The sequence below is a fragment of the Budorcas taxicolor genome, chromosome 16 (assembly GCF_023091745.1).
Source record: "Budorcas taxicolor isolate Tak-1 chromosome 16, Takin1.1, whole genome shotgun sequence".
NCBI lineage: Eukaryota > Metazoa > Chordata > Mammalia > Artiodactyla > Bovidae > Budorcas > Budorcas taxicolor.
In genome coordinates, this window is record NC_068925.1 from 79,773,435 (window position 1) to 79,795,512 (window position 22,078).

General features: G+C 47.9%; 1 protein-coding gene across 1 annotated transcript in view; it reads left to right on the forward strand.

The window, feature by feature from the left end:
* The window catches only part of NR5A2 (nuclear receptor subfamily 5 group A member 2), a 124,458-nt gene that overhangs the window by 81,945 nt on the left and 20,435 nt on the right, over positions 1-22,078 (forward strand). The window lies entirely within an intron of this gene.

The following is a 22,078-nucleotide window of genomic DNA, read 5'->3' on the forward strand; positions in this document are numbered from 1 at the left end:
GAATCCTTTCCTCATCCAAGTGACTAAATGATCCCAACCTTTGAGTGCCTTGAAGTCCATCCATGGTTTTTTTTTTGCAAAAGAGAAGAACTTTCTTTTCTAATCATAACATCTTCCAGCTTGATCATGTTTTCCTGTGTGGTCCTGGCTGAGTTGTAGCTCCGTAGTGGGTGGATTGGAGCGTGGAGGAGTCACGACTGATGGCCGTAACAAGTGGCTGACCCTGATAGAAAGCTGTGGCAGAGGGCCAGGAAGGACACGTGGGGCCACATTGGGGCCGCCTTATCTGCTGTTGATCATTTCTCTGTACCTTTTGCTTCAGCTTGCAAGCTACTGCTGTTTTTGTTCTTATAAAATATGGAGAGTAATAAAAAAACTTGATTCTTAAATCTCTATCAGAATTAACTAGAGTATGTACATAACGAAACGCACACTGTGCAAGCATGAAAGATGATGGTTGTCAAGGGGAAAGGATGCTTCTTTAGGAAAGCTTTGGAGAAGAAAGATAACTAAGCAAGACAGATTAGCTAAATCAAGGTTCCCAGTGAGTCAGCTGAGAAAAATCACCACTGCTTGGAATAAAAAAAGGATTAAGGAGATGGATTTTTATTGACTTCAAAGGAACAGATTTTTCTGCCTGTCCCATACTTGATTTCTGTATTTTGTTGGCTTAATAAAGCCAACTTAAATAAACTTTTTGCCAAGTGCATTTATTACTTATTGGCAGACAGCTGAGGGAGGCAACTTCCCTTGAATGAAAAAAATGCAGAAATCAGATTTACCAACATATGTTTTTTCTTTAGTCTTCAGTTATAAGATAGTTGTGAATTCATATGCTAAGAAATAAAACAATAAAACACACTGCAAAGGAAAACAGATGTGTCTACGCTCCAAATTTGGTACTTTCGTTTTAAAATTCTTCTTGACAACACAGCACAACTGTTGCTAATAAAGGCATAGTTTGAAGTAATAGAACCAGAGTTAATTTTTCACATGTAGTCAACATTTAAAAGAAAAGGGACATTTTCATATTTTGGAAAATGTGATAAATATAGCAAAAAGAAATGTTACTGAAAATTTGAAAAGACAACAGAACTTCATAGATGCAGTGTTCAAAGGTTTACATGCCAGCCCTGGGACCTGTGTGGTTTCTATATTAACCACAAGAAATAGGAGAGTTCTATTCAACCAAGTTTATGTCTTTTACCCAAGAGCTTTTTTTTTTTTAATGGAAAGGAACATGACGCACAGGCCTGTTTGCTGTCATCTCACAAATTATTCTGCTTTATCGCAAGATCTTAGTCTTTTCAACTCACGCATTTGATCAGTAATTAAATGAAAAATGTGGCAATGTGTGTGTAGGAAATCTTACAGCATCTCAGTGATAAAATATTTAAGGAGAGTCATCTCACTTCAATGGTATTTGTAATTAGTTGAAGAACTGCGTGACATTTGAAGATGCGGAGATTAACCATCAGCCATGTTTCGTTTTCAGCGCTTTTATCTTTCCTTCCTTCATCATTTTTTCAAAATTATTATATTCTCTGCCAAATCCTATGGATGGGTGGTCAGGGGCGTGGGCCGGGGGGCGGGAGGGGCAGTTCTGAAGTGCTCGAAACACTCGAACTTCACAGGTTTTCCTCCTGAACAGTTGAGCCGTGTGTTTACCAGAACCGCACTCTCTGTTTTAGTGAGTATGTTAACCGTTTCAGGATCCTGAGCATCAGGGAATACCCAGTTGAATGTCCCTTAAAACTATGCTTGTTTGTGGCTTAAGGAAGAAAGGAAAGCATGGCTTTCTGGTTAGATGTAAATCAAGTCTGCCCAAGGGTTCATTTTTAAAGAATCACGAATAGTTTCGGGGCATAAAGTCGAAGTAGTTTCCAATCTGTGAATGGAAAACTTTAGTCCCCCGTAGAAACAATAAATAATCAGTCTTTGGAAGGGATGTGGTAATTCACCATTGGGCACCCACAACAGCCGCCAAAGCCTGTTGTACCCAGGATGGATGTGAAATCAGATCAGTGCCTCCCCCACAAGCTGACCGTGTGCCCCTGAGTCTGAAACCTGCAGTGTTCCTATCCCAGGTTTATTCCTGTATTGCTGTGGTCAATATCCCTTGAGATATTACTATCTCAAGGCTCCAGCCTTGAGCCTCTGGGATCTTGGGGATGGCTGGGGCTTCGTGTGGACTCATCTGAGGTCAGGGGCTGCGTGGACTGAAAGATGAGGTGGGCTTTCCAGGTGGATGTGGTGAGACTAGGTGTGAGCCTCCTAAGACACAGGATGCCACGCCATGCAAAACACGGGAGGCTGGAGGGCAGATGAACTGGAGACCGGCAGGGAACCGGCAGGGGATGTGGCCAGAGAGGCAGGCAAGACGCACTGCCTGAGCTGAGCACTTCCTGTCCCAGCCATGGGGATGCAGTGGAGACCAAAAGTGGGCGCCACAGTCTTCATCCTGCAGAAAGTCCAGATGCTTTTTAAAGGGGTGGAGGCGTGTCACTGAAGGGGATTTGCCCTCTCTGTAGCGACGTGGAAAGTGGACTAGAAACTGTATTCAGTGGATTTAATGCGCCTTGAAGACAGGAGTGAGATGGGTGTGGACGTGTCACAGGGCACAGACCTCAGGATGTGAGGAGGAGAGGAGTGCAGAGGAGAGACTGGGATGCATCTCGGGGTTCTGGGCTCCTCACACAGAAGAGGAGATTCTACAGGAGCATCCCCTGACTGAGTTCAACCAGTTGTGTCCGAGTCTTTGTGAACCCATGGACTGACCCCATGGAGTCCGCCAGGCTCCTCTGTCCATGGGATTCTCCAGGCAAGAATACTAGAGTAAGTTCCCATGCCCTCCTCCAGGGGATCTTCCTGACACAGGGATCAAAGCTGGGTCTCCTGCATTGCAGGCAGATTCTTTGCCATCTGAGCCACCAGAGAGGCAACTAGGCTTCTCCTAAAAGTTGTCCTACACTGAAGCTGCGTCCTGATTTCTTGAAAAGCTAATGACAGAACTAAAGTAAAAGTTGCAGCTGACCCAAATTCTTCCAGCCTGCTACCTGAATTTTTTCCCTTCAGATTGTGTCCATAAGCAGACATCAGTTGATTAAGCTGGTTTAGAAAAAGAAAAAGTGAAAAAATGCCCTGTCTTCCCGGATATCTCTCTGTGTGTGACAGAATAGACTCGAGTCCTAGTCCTCAATATTTGTGTTTGTTTGTTTGTTTCCTTAAAATCCTGTTACTTACTTTTTTTTTTTTTTCTCACCTAACTATGCTCAGTTGTGTCCAAGTTTTTGCAACCCCACGGACTGTAGTCCCCCCGCCTCCTGTGTCCACGGGATTCTCCAGGCAGGAATACTGGGGAGGGTTTCCATTTCCTCCTCCAGGGGAGCTTCCTGACCCAGAGATCAAACCCACATCTCCTGTGGCTCCTGCGTTGTCAGGCAGATTCGTTACCACTGAGCCACCTGGGAACCGTTCTCACCTTACTATGAGATAACATAATTTGCATCTGTGGAGACAATTCTTAATTGTCCAGTACAAACGGATGCCCCAAGAGAGGCCAAAATAAAATGTTTATTTATTGGCTTGTACTCCCACCTTTTAAAGAGGAATCAAGGTTGCTGATGCCATTTGCTGTCAACCACCAGGACAGAGGTGACTCTCATAGAGGAAGAGGTAGGCGTGTGGGGTCATGATCCCAATGCTGTCTTTACCATGTGCCTTCCAAGACCAGTAGACTGGTCCCGTCCACTGCATCACCTGGAAACACGTGCAGAGCTGCGAAGGTCTGAGCTAAGCTGAGAAGGTCACCTGGCCTGTAGCTGCTGCTTCCTGGGTAAGGTCGTTGCACGGTCCAGGCCAGCAGGGACGTGAATGCAGCCTGAGAGCTCAGAGCAGTGTCCCAGCTAAGAGGTCACCCTGGCCAGGATCTTCTCCGCCTCGGGGCTCCGTGCCTGGACTTGGTGGACTCCCGTTCGACCCCGGGTGGCAGGAGAAAATAGACACGTACTGCCTCCCGTCTCACCTGGCGTGTGCCCTGGACTGTTGTGAGTCATTCTCTTGTCTGGTCAGTATTCCTGACAGCACTTTTTCATACTCAGCTGAGTGGAAGAGATTGTTTCTTCTCTTTGAGACGATTTCCCTGACCTAAAAAGTTGATTGGGGTTAAAAGTTGTCCTTTATTTTTCTCTATAGCCCAGGTTTCATTGCTTCGTACACAGCAGGGACTTAGGAAATGTCACTGATAAAGTGGATGCATCAACAGAGTTCAGTTCAGTTCAGTCGCTCAGTCATGTCTGACTGTTTGCGACCCCATGAACCACAGCACACCAGGCCTCCCTGTCCATCACCAACTCCGGGAATCCACTCAAACTCACGTCCATCGAGTCGGTGATGCCATCCAGCCATCTCATCCTCAGTTGTCCCCTTCTCCTCCTGCCCCCAATCCCTCCCAGCATCAGGGTCTTTTCCAATGAATCAACTCTTCGCATCAGGTGGCCAAACTATTGGAGTTTCCGCCTCAGCATCAGTCCTTCCAAGGAACACCCAGGGCTGATCTCCTTCAGAAGGGACTGGTTGGATCTCCTTGCAGTCCAAGGGATTCTGAAGAGTCTTCTCCAACACCACAGTTCAAAAGTATCAATTCTTCGGCGCTCAGCTTTCTTCACAGTCCGACTCTCACATCCATACATGACCACTGGAAAAACCATAACCTTGACTAGACAGACCTTTGTTGGCAAAGTAATGTCTCTGCTTTTGAATATGCTATCTAGGTTGGTCATAACTTTCCTTCCAAGGAGTAAGCATCTTTTAATTTCATGGCTGCAGTCACCATCTGCAGTGATTTTGGAGCCCAGAAAAATAAAGTCTGACACTGTTTCCACTGTTTCCCGATCTATTTCCCATGAAGTGATGGGACCAGATGCCATGATCTTTGTTTTCTGAATGTTGAGCTTTAAGCCAACTTTTTCACTCTCCTCTTTCACTTTCATCAAGAGGCTTTTTCCTCTTCACTTTCTGCCATAAGGGTGGTGTCATCTGCATATCTGAGGTGATTGATATTTCTCCCAGCAATCTTGATTCCAGCTTGTGCTTCTTCCAGCCCAGCATTTATCATGATGTACTCTGCATACTCAGCTTTATTTTATTTTTTTAGAAGCTACTTTTATTAATTTTTGTTTTATATTAGAATATAGTTGATTTACAATGCTATGTTAGTTTCAGGTATACAGAAACATGATTCAGTTCGACTTATTCAGTTTTAAACTCAAGGCAAAGCCTTTACCGAAATAGTTTGTGGTCTGTAATAGGAGGTATTCAGTCAGAAAGTTCTGTCTAAGTGCTTAGTTGACTCAGGGGTGTCCAACTCTTTGTGACTCTATGGACTGTAGGCCGCCAGGCTCCTCTGTCCATGGGCTTCTCCAGGCGAGAATACTGGAGTGGGTTGCCATGCCTTCTTCCAGGGAACCTTCCTGACCCAGGGATTGAACCCACGTCTCCTGCATTGGCGGGTGGGTTCTTTATCTACCCAAGTGCAGGTTAATTTTCAGAGACTATTTTTTCCAAAGTACTCTATAAACTACCTCCTCAAAATTAAACTCATTCTTTCTCTCTTCTTTAACTGAAGTGTAGTTGATTCACAGTGTTCCAGGTGCACAACAACGTGATTTAGTTACGAGTGCACGTGCATATATTTTTCCAGATTCTTGTTCAGTACGGCTTGTTCAGTTCAGTTCAGTCACTCAGTCGTGTCTGACTGTTTGCGACCGCATGAATCACAGCACGCCAGGCCTCCCTGTCCCTCACCATCTCCCAGAGCTCACTCAGACTCACGTCCATCGAGTCTGTGATGCCCTCCAGCCATCTCATCCTCGGTCGTCCCCTTCTCCTCCTGCCCCCAATCCCTCCCAGCATCAGGGTCTTTTCCAGTATTAACTATAGTTCCCTGTGCTGTGCAGTAGGTCCTTGTTGGTTTCTCTATTTTATACCTGGTAGTGTGTGTGTGTTAATCTCAAACTCCTCACTTATCCCCTGCACCTTTCCCCTTTGGTAACCATAAGTTTATTTTCTTTGTCTGTGAGTCTGTTTCTGTTTTGTAAGTAAATTCATTTGTATCATTTTTTTCAGATTCCACCTGTAAGTGATATCATGAGCTTCCCTAGTGGCTCAGACAGTAAAGAACCTGCCTGCAGTGCAGGAGACCCAGGTTCAGTCCCCTGGAGAAGGGAATGGCTACCCACTCCAGTGTTCTTGCCTGAAGAATCCCGTGGGCAGAGGAGCCTCGCAGGTTACAGTCCATGGGATCTCAAAGAGTTGGACATGACTGAGCAACTAACGCTAACTAACTCTAGGCGATATCATACACTGCTTGTCTTTCTCTGTCTTGACTTACTTCATGTAGTGTGATAACCTCTAGGTCCAACCATGTTGCACAATTACATTATTTTCTATTCCCAGTTTGCATTCTCCCAGGTTATGTGGAGAGCTATTGTTTATAAGCTCTTAGGGAAAGCGAAGTTGTAGTAACATTAGAAAGAATATCAGTGGCTAAAACCAGGTGGTTAATGCATATCTGTTCCAAGCAAGTAAATGCAAGAAGGTAAGCCTTCAGCCCATGTTCACGAACAGTGGCTGAGGACGGCTGTCTGGTCCTTCTCGGGGTGGACACAGTCGTGTCTCAATCCATCGTGGCAGCTCTTAGCTTCGCTCCAAGCGTCCAGGTGTTGACTGGGGTGCTGCTCACGAGTAACACAGCGCAGGGAAGAGTCATGCTCGTGAGGCCGGACACCCCAGCGGAGTGGGGTGGGTGGGGCCGGGTGACGACTCGACGTGAAATCCCCGGCCTGCCAGCCGCCCTCATCCAGCTGCCGCCCGCAGCCCGTCCCGGAGGAGCGCCGAATGAGCAGAGGCGTTTCCTTCGTCCCCTGGCTCGGCTCCTCCGTCCCGCGGGCTCAGCACAACCCCTGCACCTCAGGGCCATCAGGCACAGTGTCTTAAACACCAACAACCGTCCAAGCAATTGCTGAGTGTCCAAGAACAAAACAGCGTTAGTGTGGCCTGATCCAGGGTCAGAAGGGGTTTTGACGGTGGCTGGGTATCGCCTGCAGGTCCGAAAGTCCTTGGAAAATTACAATTTGAGAAGCGAGATATTTCTAAGGCCAGAGAGAGTGATTTTCTCCTATCTGTGGCTGCCGTAAGCTTTGCAGCCTGACCCGACACCAGGGGCCGGCTGTTGTTCTCGGTGAGGTCAAGGCCGCTGAGCCCCCGGATTAACCAGCTCTCCGGCCCGTGAGAAGGGGACGTGTATCTGGTTTGCGCCAAGCTTTCTCTTGAACATAGAGTAGGTTTTTAAGAAATATGTATTGCGTGTTTCACAAATGAAAGAATGCTTTTCTGTCCAACTTCCGGGTTAAAAAGGGGTGAAACCTGGTGAGGGGAGGGATAAAAGGGAATATTGGCGTTGACTTATACACAGTACTATATGTAGACCAGATGAGTCACGAGGACCTTCTGTGTAGTGTAGGGAGCTACTCAATACCCTGTAATGGCCTATGCGGGAAAACGGTCTTAAAAAGAGGGGAGATACATCTACGCACACGTGGCCTTTCCAGGTGGTTCAGAGGTCAAGAGCCGCCTGCAATGCAGGAGACTCAGGTTCGATCCCTGGGTCGGGAAGACCCCCTGGAGAAGGAAATGGCAACCCACTGCAGTATTCTTGCCTGGAGAATCCCATGGGCAGAGGAGCCCGGCGGGCTCTAGAGCATGCGGTCACGACCTGGAGACTGACCAGCAGGGCAGCGCATGTGTAGCTGCTCGCTGTGCTGAGCACCTGGAACTAACACGACATTATGAATCAACTACACTCCAAGAAAGATATGAAATCCTTATATTATTAACAATTTTTTTTAAGTAATAGAAACTGGAAAAATCAGTGTTAAGAAATGTACAGAGTTTCAAGGCAGGAGGCTAGAAAATAGATCCTCTGGATACATTTTAGAGAATTCGACATCTTTTTATCTTAGAAATTAAGGATATGAGTCTTCGCATTGTGAGTGGAGTTCTTGTTAGGGAAGTAGAGACTAAACAGAATCTTCTCCTTTGGGAATAACATAGTCAATGAAATTAAGGACCGATGCTCAGTATTCAGGTTCTGTTGAAACGGTGGCGCTAAGAGGCTCAGTGTCAACGTGAGCCATGGAGGGAGAGGGCAGGAAGGCGTTTCTCCTCTAGTGTTAACCATAAAGTACCCTCAGGACGTCCCTGGTGGTGCAGTGGCTAAGAATCCTCCTTCCAATGCTGGAGATCTGGGTTTGATCCCCAGTTGGGGAACTGAGATCCCACATGCCACAGGGCAGCTAAGCCCAAGTGGCACAACTGGAAAAGCTTGCATGTTGCAATAGAGACTCAGCAAATTTTAAAAAACGTTGCTAAATGCCTTCAAGTGGGTAAACGTCTTACTGTCCCCCTTTCATTTCGTGTTTGAAAGAAGACCAGGTAGTCTGCCCCAGCATTTCAGGCTCAGAGCCATGTCTGGAACTGACAGCCCCAAAGCCCAGTCTGGCACGACAGACTCTTCAGGGACCTATGAGCTCATCAGGCAGTGTTTTTTAAACGCTCCCTGCATCCTAAGGCACCGTCTCCACAGCAGAAAGATGCAGGGAATCAGGACTCTCATCTGAAGAACATGGGCCAGAGAGCCGACCATACTCTCTTGGGTAAGAGCAGGGAACTGCTTTGCATGAATTTCCCATTGTTATTGACTATACTAAGTAATTGCAAAGCTTTCCACTTCCCTTGGTTTCTAAATGTGAACGTGTGTGCACGTGTGTGAGATATCGTATGTCTGTGTGCACTCTGGGTTCAGGATTGCAGCAAGCTTGTGGAAAGCATTTGTGTCATAGCCTTGGTGCCTCCCTCTCGAAGAATCCCTCGTCAAAGTTGGTTGCTGCCTCAGCTTTGCCTCCTTTGACCGCGAACCCCACCCCTTAGGAGAGCCGCACAAGTGATCCCAGGCTTTCAGAACTCACGTGTCTGCTTTCTCTCCAGCTGGACTCTGTGATGTTCACAGGAGACGATTAGCCAGAGTAGCTTGATCGTCATCCTCTTGCCCGTTGGTCATCAGCATCAAACGCCCTAAACAGAAAAAGAGTCTAGGAGATTCAGGACTTGACGCTCCTTGGTGGGGAGACGAATTAGGACCTTCTGTCTTCTGCTTTGCTCAAGGGTCCGCCCTGACTCTTGGATTGTGATGTTGATTTTGCTAATAGTAAATAAAATTGCACTCGGTTTTCTAGCTTGAGAGTGTGGATGGTGAGTTCCGTCTTTTGAGTTAAAGAGAAGTATTTTTGGTCACTGGTTTTCCCAAAGAGCTTATTCTTGGATGGGATGGGGTTTGTCTTGTGTTTGTTTTTTAATCTCGACCAGTTAATCCTTCTGCTTGGGGCTTTTACATGAGGGTTTATTCTTGCCTCCTTCTCCTGCACACATCATTTCTCCTCCTGGCTGTCAGTGTCAGAACCTGGCCGAGACGCACGGTCAGTGCTCCCCAGGGAGCAGGTGGCAAAGAAGAACACCAGGAGGGGGCCGAGCCCCGTGCAGTCAGAGCCTCTGTGCAGAGCTCAGAAAGCTGTCCCCGAAGGGGACTCCCGTCACTGTCAGGACCAGAGTGTTTATCTATGTAGATTTCATTTAAAATGAGGATGTCCTAGTGGGCCAGGAATCGCGGAGCAACTGTTGCTCTCAGATCCCAGTTAACCAGAGGCCACAGGACTTGCGGGAATAGTCAGCATTGTGTGGTTAAGTGGCACACAGGAAAGGCCCACGTGTCCCCGGCCAGGCGGCCTTAGCGGTTCAGTGCTAACCTCCTTAACCGAGGCCGCTGCTCCTTCACTGGATGGGAAAGACCACTGTGAAGGCATTGCCAAGGGTGGCGTGTGCCCTCCTGTAATAAGAGAAGACCACCCCCCTGCACGCCCGCCTCCTCCCCTCTGCCCTGAGAACAGACCAGGGTGTGAGCTGGTTGCTCAACTGCCTTCCATTCACCAGTTCCAGTCCAGAGGTCACCGAGGCATCAGCTTTCAGTCCTGCCTCCTGCGGGGAGGAGACAGTTTTGCAGGATCCGGTGATGACTGGTGAGTTATGGGACGTCAGGTTGTTCTGGCCTGGGCTGTGCCCCCGTGCCCTGCTGACCCCGAGCTGGGCAGCCTTGACAGGAGGCACACATATGGACACAGCAGAGGCCCCGTGCTCTGCCCCCCAACTTCTAGATGAGTCTGGAAGTACGGACAGTCACCTTTCAAGGAGGGGATGCCAGGAGAGGAGCTGCAAAAGAAAGAGCTCGTTTTGCCCGCCTTTCCAGCAGAGGCCCAGCAGCTTGCTGGGTTTGAGGGGTTTTGCCTTTGGACTGTGTGCCCCTGTTGAGTTGGAAGGGGCAGTGGAAGGCGGATGAGACCACAGTTCTAAGCAAAGCCACAGGAACCGAGGGAAACACAAAATCCCCTTTGCTTTGCTTTTTGGCAACATTAAATCTAATTCACGAAAGTGGGCCCAGACCCAGCAGATTTGATGACGGTGGTTAACGCTACGTTTGCAGCGCCTGAAGCAAAATGAGCTGTGCTCTCTGTCAATCAGACCCCGACACGCGGGCGTAGGGTCAACTGCGGAGCAAACCCACAGCCCACCCAGAGGGTGCTGCTGTGCTCAGCTCACAGCCTCGGTCCAGAAGTGCTGGGAGAGCTTGTGAAGGCTGGAACCCTAGCAGACCTCTGTATTTGCGCATCCCCCTGTGTGTCTGAATATTGATTCAGTTCTGAAAACAGGCACAGCTCTCTGCACGTCGTAGAACTACTCACAAGGTATCTGCGAAACAGATGGAACAGCAAAAACCAGTTTTCCCGTGATGTGGTCATTGGTTTTCCTGAAGCTGGTCTCAATATTTGCTTTATTGTAGCCTTCCAAACCCTCACCTGTGTGCATGCACACACACACACACACCCCACACACATACCACACACACACACCACACCACACACACACACACACACACACACACACACACACGCCGTCACTGACTGGTGCCTGGTATTCCCCTCACATCGTCCCCCAAGTGCACTGGTTAAATTGTTCCTTGTGAAACATAAGGAAAAGAGGGCTCCCGGCTTCTTCCCACAATTAGCATTCAGTCTTCGTTTTTCCCTTTTCATGTATGATACTCTAATTTAGAAAAACACTCACCAGACTGTCCAGATCTCCACAGTGATGCCCGGCTGATGCAGCGGAAGGTAATGCTGGCAAATAAGCGTTTCCTAAAATTTATGTAATCATTTGAAATTCAGAAAGGATTGATTAGCATTCGGGAGATGCCCCCGCTCAATATTCACACCATAGAGATTCGGCAGGAGCAAATAATGGCACATAAAGTTGATGCTTGTCTTAATTAAATGCGGTATAATAGGTGGTGTGTGGATTTTTTTTTTCTTTCAGTGAGCAAAGCAGTTTAGCAATGAGCAGATATAATTCATTTTGGAGTTCTAAGTTTGAGCTGAATCGATATGAATTTACAGCCGTGGAAGAAGTGATTATCATTTGTTATCTGCTGGCGCAAGAATATAATTGCCTAACTAGCATTTATTTAGGCATATTTCTGAATAGCTTATGCCTAAAAATATTTATCATTTTTTAGTTGTTCACACTAATATTGTCATTTTGCTAACTACTGCCATTTAGGGAGATGATTTTTCAGAGTGTGATTGGGCTGGCAAACTGGGAGTGAGCAGGGAGGGAAGTGGCGGAGGGCACGGGGCGTTCTGCCCAGGTGTCTCTTGCCTTGGTCCTGCCAGCTGCTCTGTGACGACCCCAGAGCCTGCTGTCTTAGTCTGGACTCAGAAGAAGTTAGTTGGTTAATGTGGCCGGTTCAGGTCCACACACTAGTTAACCCCAGACCCCTCGGGGGCGTTCTAGAATGGAGCCAGTCTGTCACTCATGGCTGAAACACTCATAAACCGTTTTCCTCTTTGATAAAATCCAGTCTTGAGTTCTGGGTACATTTGGTTTTTGTTGTTGATCAGTCACTAAGCGATGTCTGACTCTTTGCAACCCCACGGACTGCAGCACGCCAGGTCCATCACCAAGTTCCCAGAGCTTACTCAAACTCATGTCCATTGAGTCGGTGATGCCATCCAGCCATCTCATCCTCTGTCGTCCTCATCTCCTCCCGCCTTCAATCTTTCCCAGCATCAGGGTCTTTTCCAGTGAGTCAGCTCTTCGCATCAGGTGGCCAAAGTACTGGAGCTTCAGTTTCAGCATCAGTCCTTCCAATGAATATTCAGGACTGATTTCCTTTAGGATGGACTGGTTTGCTTTAGGATATTTGGTTAAGAAAGACCAATTCAAGCCAGGGATCAAGAAGAAATATAAAAGGTAAAGGCCTTTCATGTTTTGAAGCGTTAAATGACAAAACACACCGAGTGCCTGCTACAGGTAAAACCATCGCCCTGGGCACTGTGTCTTTCCACACAGTCTTTCCAAGGAGCAGGAAGCTTCCCCTCGGACACAGAACCCAGGGACGCCATCCCAGAAAAGGCCTTCCCTGGGCCGCATACTCTGATGCTGGAGCTTCCTCCCTGCTTGCTTCCTTCCTGGGCCACATCACGTGCCGCAGGCGTGGCCGGCTCACCAGCCCTGTCGTGTCAGTGAGAAGGCCTTCGTCAGCCCTCACGTGGCGTGAGTCTGACCACCCGCAGAGGCAGGAGGAGCGGGAAGCCGGGCGTGGGGTCCGGTAGCACCTCTGGAGGGGACCCTGACCCGCACCCTGAGCTGCCTGGACTTTTGGCAGAAACTGTGGGCCTGCCCCCGAAAAAGACACCAAATCCTAGAATTTTACGCATAAAAGACCCTGCACTGAGTCCAAGGCCAAGTTCAGGCATTTCTCCCTGGATGAAGAAATGGGGCCGAACAGGTCAGGTGACCCATGCCCGGTCCCACGGCATCAGTCTGAACTGACGGATGAGACTCCGCACACAGGCCCGGATTTCAGCATGACTGCGTTACTGCTTTTGCACGATTTCAAAGTTAGACGGAGCTATTTCTTGGGTATCTTTCTAAGGAAATCTGTCATCATTCCGATTCATAAAAGTAGTTTTCCAGGGAAGTAAGGGGTGCTTATTGCCTTTTACTATACTACTGGTGGCTTAGGCAATAAAGAGGCTGCCTGCAGTGGAGGAGACCCGAGTTCAATCCCTGGGTTGGGAAGATACCCTGGAGAAGGAAATGTCAACCCACTACAGTATTCTTGCCTGGGAAATTCCATGGACAGAGGAGCCTGGCAGGCTACAGTCCATAGGGTTGCAAAGAGTCGGACACGACTAAGCAACTTCAGTTTCCCTTTTCCCCTCTAATACCTGCAGTCATCATGCAGAACTGTTTTTATTTAGAAAGTACTCTTTCTATATAGCATAACATTACAAGTGGTTCAGGAACTGTGGCTGACATGCCCAAGGCCACACAGCTCGGAGTCTGAGAGCCTGTGACCCAAGCCAGTTCTCTAATCCCAGACCTGTAGCCATCCATCTACACCCACAGGGAAGGTGGTCTTGGATTCTGGGTCTAAAGTAGGAAAGGAGAGAAGGGGGATGTGTTTGTAACCAGTTGCTTACTACCCAGACAGGGAAGGCTGCAGGCCTGGATCCCCACTCCTAGGCAGCTGAGCTCTCCTGTCTCCCCATCTGTAAAACAGAAATAATAGTGGTCTCCTAAAAGCACTGTTGTGAGGGCTAAATGCAGTCATTATTATGAGGAATTCAGCTCAGCACCTGGCCCTGGGTCCCAGTAAGGTACCAATAATTATTAATATTGTTTAAAGCATCTCTGTTTATATCAGCAGAAGTCATGTAAGTGAAGGTCCCTTATTGGAAAATGCCTCTTTCCAAAATGTAATCTCTGGTGAACAGATTATATGGAAAAAGATCTTCCTCGAGGCAGCAGAAACTACTCTATTAATTCAGCACCAGGAGATAGTTTGAAATCTTCCATCTACTGACCCACGGCGCCATGATTACCTTGGGTATTTTGAAATGTGCCAGAGGAAGCAAATTCAAGCCACTTCCCTTCCCTCCGTATGCTACAAACCTTCAGATTCCACCGAAGGCACACGAAGTAAGCAACCGGTCCTCTTTCTAAGCTGCCGGGGCCCCAGTCATGATGTTCTGACCACGTGGAGTAGCTGGGTCAATACCTGCTCTCTCCGAAAACGTTTGCCCCAGGAGATTCAACATTTCCCTCCAGCTGCCTAGGATTATCAATGCTCTGTAGCTAACTTTACCTAAAAAGGTTGTAAGTTCTTTTTTCAGACATATCAATACTTGGTCCCTCACAGCTTCCAATATTCAAACTGGGAGATTTCATTTAGAGAAAGAAAGCGATTTCTTTTGGAACAAAAATCCTGGATAACCTTTTCCCTCCAAGGGAGTCGTTGGAATCCACAAACTGAAACCTTTCAAAGAAGTTAACTTTGTTCTTTTGTGAACACATTTTAAAATAAGAGGATGCTTTATTAATAACAATTATTAGTAGTGATTCTTAGATGGTGAGGGACAGGAAGGCCTGGTGTGCTGCAGTCCATGGGGTCGCAAAGAGTCGGACACGACTGGGTGACTGAACAACAATGGGAATATTAACAGATTCCCCCCCCGCCCCGCCCCCACCTTTTTATATTTTTGGCTTCCAACTCAAGGGGCTCAATGGAATAGGAAAAATGCATGTTTTAAAGTATTTTCGGTTCGGAGTCCTGGGTTCTAGAAGCAGGTTGGGGTGGGCTTTGGGACGCCCAGGCTGACGCTGGCAGCCTCCCGCACCCTGCGTCTCCCTGGGGCTTCCTCCGCCTCCAGTGTAAACACGGACACCGGGGCCTGCCTCGCGGGTGTGTGCGGTCACCCTTCTCATCTCAGGTCAAGATCACTGACTCCGAGGAGCCCTCCTTGTCTCACAGATGGGCTCATGCTTCCTCCTCTGGACTCCTGTTGCTTCTTTCACAAATCTCCACCAACCTCCGTGTTTCGTCATCGAACTGTGCGTCCCACGTGCAGCCGCAGGCCTGTCCTTCATTCTGCATTCCTGGTGCTCAGCACCGTGCCTGGCAGGTCATTCGTATTGAAACCAGTACTTGCTTAGCGAGTGTGCTCAGTGCTTAAGCGTGTAAGCCCTAAGGCTCTCAGCCAATGCTTGTCATTTAGCATAATGAGGACCCGTTCTAAGTGGACCAGTCAGGAACGTGGAGGATGTCTGGTCTTCTACACCTTTCTTGCAACAAGAATGGATTACCTGCCGGACCTCTTTCTTGGCTAGGAAGTCCCCTCCCCAGCATCCTGCTCAGGACCGCCACGTGTGGTTTCACCCAGGGCTGCTTTCTCCTGACCCGTTTTAGGAAGGGGATGGCAGATTTTCTCAATGCAAAGTCGAAAGCACTGTTGACATTTCAGGACACTTAGCTTCCACACTGACTAGCTGATTCCGTGCAGATTTCCTTTTTAATGAGAAGGCGCATCTGGTGTCCAAATTCCTACCTTCCAGGTCTTTACTGTGAACAGAATCTTGTGATTTATCAGACATGGTAGCTTGGGTCCTCAGCAGCATCTCTCTTTCCTGCTGTGGTTAGTTCCAAGCCCAGAGGACTGGGCTCAGTAGAGCAGGAACAGGAAGTAGAGATGAAAAGACGAACGTGTGTGCGTGTTTTAAAGTACATTAAGAATTACCAAAATGAAAGTTTTTATCATAAAAGTCTTTAGTACTTTCCTGATACTCATAGCCTGAAGTTTTAGTAATTATCTGTTTCTTTTAAAATTAAAAAAAAAAAGTTACTGTCGTTATTGCTTGCTGCAAAAGAATTATGGGGCAAATTGCATAGCCACATGTTCTGGCATTTGTCCAGAACAACCCATATCAAAAAGGATTGGGTCCATGAATACTGTAACAGTATCGTTTCTAATTGTAACTGCAGGGAACTTCCTCTCTCAAAGAGGTAGCTGCAGAAACTTAACGCGGAGCTTACAAAAGAAGGGAGGCTTTTAGGATTAAAACGCATCTTCATTTACCCTTTTTCTCCATGTTTTCTAGAGTCGCATTTTGATTCTTGTGGCTCTGGAATCCTTCCTAAATCCAGAGCCTGGATCGTCATTTTCACTGATCCATAGATTTCAGTGTTTAATGTACCCCAGTCTACTGACTCACTCTCCAGGTAGTGGATGTTTATTACAAACCACGCCGTGCTGTGCTGCTGTGTCTTATCCGACTCTGTGGCCCCATGGACTATAGCCCACCAAGCTCCTCTGTCCATGGAATTCTCCAGGCAAGAATTCTGGAGTGGCTTGCCATTTCATCCTCCAGGGGATCTTCCTGACCCAGGGAAATCAACTCTACCCCAATATAAAATTAAATCGTATTTTTAAAAATACTGTGAAATCCTAGATACAGGATTACTAGAGATTAATAAGGTTGCTGAACATTAACAGTAAACTTCTTGAGTTGCTAATTTAGTTGTGGAAACACGTCACTGTTTGTGGAGAATTCTTCAGAGCACGCATGACCTGTCAACAGCCCTCCATGTGTCAACAAGAAAGAAAGAGGAGCTCTGCTTTCTGTCTCGCTGCTCAGTGGCCTGTTGCTCGGAATCACCTGGTGGGGCTACCGCAGGAAGTGTGTGCAGGCAGACGCAGGACAGCGTTCTTGGCTTATTTGCTTTGACTTGATACAACGGTGATGTTAACAGCCAGTGTGAGTGGCCGTCAGTAGGTACCATGGAGACCTCCCGCCCGCCTTCGCTTCTGGGTACTGGAGTGCAGCTAAGGCAACTTATGATACGTTCAGTGTCTAGTGTTTTCCTAGTAAAAAGATCTTCGTGGCTTTTAAATGTTAAATAAAATCAAATTAGAACAATGTATTAACAACCGCTACGTTCAGCTTGCTGGGAGAGGTGCCAAGCACGCCCTCCCTGTCCATCCTGAGAATCACGGCTTCTGGGGCACTCAAACCGCCCCAGGTGTTTTCACTACTTCCGAAACTCCATTTAGAAACTCTACACTTAGCTACAGTAAGAGCTCCAGGGCTAAATAACACAGCATTTCTTTTAACTTGGTGACAGCAAGTCAGTATACCAGCAGTCATCTCATGCTGAGTAGGTGTCTGATTGGCAGTTTTATCTTTTTCAGTGGTTATAAACAAATAGAAGGCTGGTTAATTACTAGTTAATCATGTTAGTAAAAAAAAATTTTTTTTTCAAGACTTGGGGGAAAAAACAGTACAAGAGAGTGAAAAGAAGCCGGGCAGTCCTAATACAGAAGGTGAATGGTGTGATCCAGAGATGCCTGTTCACCTGAAACTCACCATTAATCAATGAGACTTCGAGAATTACATTCAAAAAACGAAAATAAGATATACATAGACTGTAAATACGAGCAAAAAACAATTTTTGAGAATAAAAACTTCCCTGATAAACTTAAAATGTATTAAAAGCACCATTTCTACGTGAGTGGTTTTCTCTTTCCTTTTATACATTTCCTTAGCTGAATAAGCTAGAAACATGGAATAACAGTTGACCTCCAGCCATGAGGAAGCGTGAAGGGGACCCTGTGGGCGTGTTCTGGCCTCATGAGGGTGCAGAGGCGCCCTCCATCTTTTTGGTCCAGCTCCTGGTTCAGTCCCAGCCTGCTTGCAGACAGTCTGTTTGCTCATGCTTCTTGGTGCTGTAAACTCACGCCCCTGTATTCAGAAGAGTGACTGTGGCTGATGAGGGGATTGTGGTAGCTGGCGTGTGTGGTCAAGGGTGCTTCCCAGCCCGCATGGCCCCCAGATGCCTGCACCACTGCCCACCTCGGGGCGGGCCCTCCCTTCGCTGCTCTTGGAATCACATGTCCGGTGGTGCTGAGTCCAAAAGGCTCCTTGTTTCTGATCATGGCCACCAAGTCAGCGTCAGCCACAGAGTCACTAGGATTTCCCCGCCACCCACAGCTGTGTTTACGAGTCCACTCACACCCCCCGCCCCTCCGCACACGGCAGGCACGTTGAGGGGATCTGATTCGGGAGGAGGAGCCTTTCTCCCAGGAAGAGGCTGCGGGCTGGGGTTGCTTGTAGCAAGGACGAGCTGCAAACTCAGAAGGCCCCAGATGCCAGCAGTGTGTGCGCCTCCCGGGGCTGGGAGCACACCCACCAGGAGCTCCTCCCTCGTGGGAGCACATCTTTCTCTGCGTTATATCCCAAGCAGCGCTGACCAAGCAGGAGGTGTACCTGCCTGAAGTTCGTGGAACTTCTGATTCCACCCGTGGGCTCCTCTTCATTCCCTAGGACCCATCTAAGTGTTGCTTCTTCCCAGATCCCTGCCTGACTCCCCACGACATTTTTTCTACCAACTTCCGTGTAGTAATTGCAGTTATCTGTTTGTCTCGGGGTTTGCCCCGCTTGCTGAAGTCGTAACCCCAGTCTTGGCAGATGACGGTGTTCAAGAAGCCTGGAATGGCTGGCTGGAGGGAGGGAGGGGGAGGGTAGATGCATGGATGATGCATGGATGGATGGGCCAAGCAGTCATCGATTAGCAGGCAGGCCGAGCAATTTGAAGCAGCACTCTCTCACACACACCTTCTAATTCATTCTGTCCCCAGAATGACACCAACAGGGACCAAAATCAAATGAAAAACTTAAGAACCCTAACCCGTATCTTGTCATGCTTGGTATGTGTTAGTGGGGGAAATATGAAATTGCGCTATCCCTTCACGGAGTTATAGCTAAGCCAGTTTGTCCATTGCTAGGTTTGTTTTTATAGCATCAGTGTGATGGAGAGTCTAAAACAATCCTGGACATTACATTAGTGAGTGTCATTTATATTTCATGCCTCTGTGTTTATAGCAGTAAGACCCTGGCTGATTATCAGCACCACTTAAAAATATGACTCCTTGTTAAATAATTGATACATGTGATGGGGACAGCTTCAAACAATGCTCAGAGCTCCAATAATTAATGGACTGATTACAAGATGCTTGTAAGATGGCTTAAACACGAAGCGTACGGCATAGGTGTAATTGTTGCCGTGTTAACCCTGTGTGTAAAAAAGTGGGCAAATGTTCAGTGAGGCTGGGGAAGGCTGGGAGACAAAGGGGAAGACAGGTCATGAGACGGCACGTTGATACCGAGGTCTCGGTGTTATTTTTGAGGATTACTCTTCTGTGGCCGTGCTGGGTCTTCCCTGCTGTGCACGGGCTTTCTCTGGTTGCAGCGCGAGGCAGCTGCTCTCGAGTTGTGGTGCCTTCTCTTGTGGGGGAGCTCGGGCTCCAGGCGTGTGAGCCTCAGTAGTAGTTGTGCACGGCCTTCGTCGCTTACGCGGGATCTTCCCAGACCAGGGATCGAACCCGTGTCCCCTGCACTGGCAGGAGGATTCTTTACGATTGGACCACCAGGGGTGCTCTTCGTGCTACTGATTTAAGATTTTTTTTTAAGGTTCTGTAAAGGCAGGATACGGGCGTTGTTGATGCCCCAGACATTTTTTGAGAATGATTCTAAGGACATAATAGCATCATCCACCAGTGACAGTTCGCCGTGTACCTTTTTAAGAGGCAGACACTGCCACAGTGCAGGTCCTTTCAGCCCAGGCACCTTTGCAGACCCAGTAACTAAAGCCCTCTCCCTCCAGCGCCCAGGGCCCACGGAGTGAAGGACTGGGGGGGTGCACTCTGATTCCTCTCTGTCGTTTGCTGTCCTCGGAAATGATCCACTCTCGCTGCTTTCTCAGAGTCTGTGGCACTGCAGCCCTTTTCCTTCCCAGATAAGTTCCTTTGGCATTTGTTGTGAAGCTGGCTTGGTGCTGCTGAATTCTCTCACTTTTGCTTGTCTGTGAAGCTTTTGATTTCTCCGTCAAATGTGAACAAGAGCCTTGCTGGGTGTCCTTGGTTGCAGGCTTTTCCCTCTCATCACTTGAATATATCGTACCATTCCCTTCTGGCTCGTGGAGTTTCTGATGAAAAATCAGCTGATAACCTTACGGGGATTCCTTTGTATGTTATTCGTTGCTTTTCTCTTGATGCTTTAATAGTTTCTCTTTGTCTTCAGTTTTTATGTGTTTGATTCCTATGTGTCTTGACACGTTGCTCCGTGGGTTCCTCCATGGGACGCTCTGCACTTCCTGGACTTGGGTGGCTATTTTCTCTCCCGTGTTAGGGAAGTTCTTTGCTACAATCTCTTCAAACATTTTCTCAGACCCTTTCTCTCTCTCTCTTCTCCTTCTGGGACCCCTGTGATGCAAATGTTGGTACACTTAATGGTGTCCCAGAGGTTATGACGTTTCAGACTGAGAAAGAGGAGGGGGACAGGAAAATGGCCCTCCTGCCAGCCTACCACCTGGCTGAAGTGACCCCACTCACCTGCATCCCACCCTGAGGTGGGGACCTCAGCCCCATGCCCCCGGCCCACCCCCACCCCGAGGGAGAGGAGCGTGTTGAGAAGATGAAGCACCTCCTGATTCTGCGGCAGCTCCGTGGGCGGTCCGTCTGTCAGGACGCATTGGGCGGTCGTAGCACGGTCTTTTTCAGGAAAGCTGTGGGTTCCACGTTCGCAGGGACTATCCATCAATTCCCAAGATTATGGCGTGATTTGCTGTCAGAGCATCACGCAGTCTCTGATTTTCTGCCTCTCGTGAAACATTGTGCTTTCCTTTTCTATTGATGTATCAACTATAATAGTTACAAGCAGCTACAGGAAAATCAATAGCGAGCTTTCATTACCGTCTACATCAAGCAAAGAGCCCCAGTGGCAGGAGCGCACCTGGTGAGACCCAGCTCGCCAGAGGGGCACGTGACCGTGTTCTGCCAGGCTGAACAGAAGATGGTGGGATTCTGCACACCCGCCGTAGGGGGCTTTAGAAATCCTGCTATATTTGAAAGCGAAGGGTAGAGAGCCTGGGAAAGCCACTCATGGAGAGTGCTGGCGTCTTTAAGTGGACGTAAAGATGTTGCCCCTGTGGGTTCTGTTCTGCAACCGGCCCTTCAGGTCCTCTGGGCCTTGGAAGGATGCTCCAGGTGACCGTGCCCCAGACTGACTCTCAGAGCCTGGAGTGGCCGCTGCTGAGGCAAAAGGTACAAACGCCACACGCCGCCCAGCCCAGCAGTGATGCCTCTGCACACCGTGTCCCTGCAAAGCGATGTCGCAGAGTCCAGTCAGCCCCGGAGGCCGGACGGACGGGTGGATGAGTTGAATAGTCTTTCAGAGCCCAGGTTGGAGGACCGAAAAAAAGAAATAGGATTTTAAAGCAATGAGAGGATCTTGGCTACCAGTCATGCTTGGAGGACAGGCGAGACCTCGGGCATCTCCAGCATTGCGGCGTCAATTTCGGCAACATAGAGGCAATTTACAGAGCGGATCCTAACACATCTCGAATCTGAACTGTGTGGAATCATAAGTCCTATTGAATTCCCAGTCTCAAATACAGGGACAATGAAATGCTTTATCATTTATCAGTACCTCCTGACAGTGATGATCTATCCAGTAAGTCCCCCACATGCGAACTTTCAAAGGTGCAAACGTGTGTTCGCATGTTCAGTCACGTCAGTTCACATGTGAGGCACACGTTGTCACGCGCGTGCATCCTTTCGAGTGGCTGTGCGTTTGTGTACTTTATAGAGTGCGGTAGTACAGTATCTCAGTTTCAAGCCCAGCGTGTCCAGAAGCAAGCATAAAAGCAGCAATATGTAGCCAGTCGTGTTAGCTGGACGTGTAGGCTAACTTTTTTGGACTTGGAACAGATTAGGCTTACAAACACGCTGTCAGAACACAACTTGTTCGTATGTAGGGGACCTACTGTATAAAGGTATTTCATAGTTCGCTATTAATACTGTGTGCCAACTCCAAACCCCCATTATAAAAATTACCTTTAGAGATAACATTTTATCAAGAAGGTAGAAATTCACACGTGGATAATTTTTGAATTTGCCTAAGAGTCTTGAAGAACTACAAAAATATTTTTTTGAAATATTAAACAACAAACCAGCAAAAACCCTGAGCAGGGGGCCACCTTCCCAAAGCAGCATTTGAAGATGAATGTCAACAA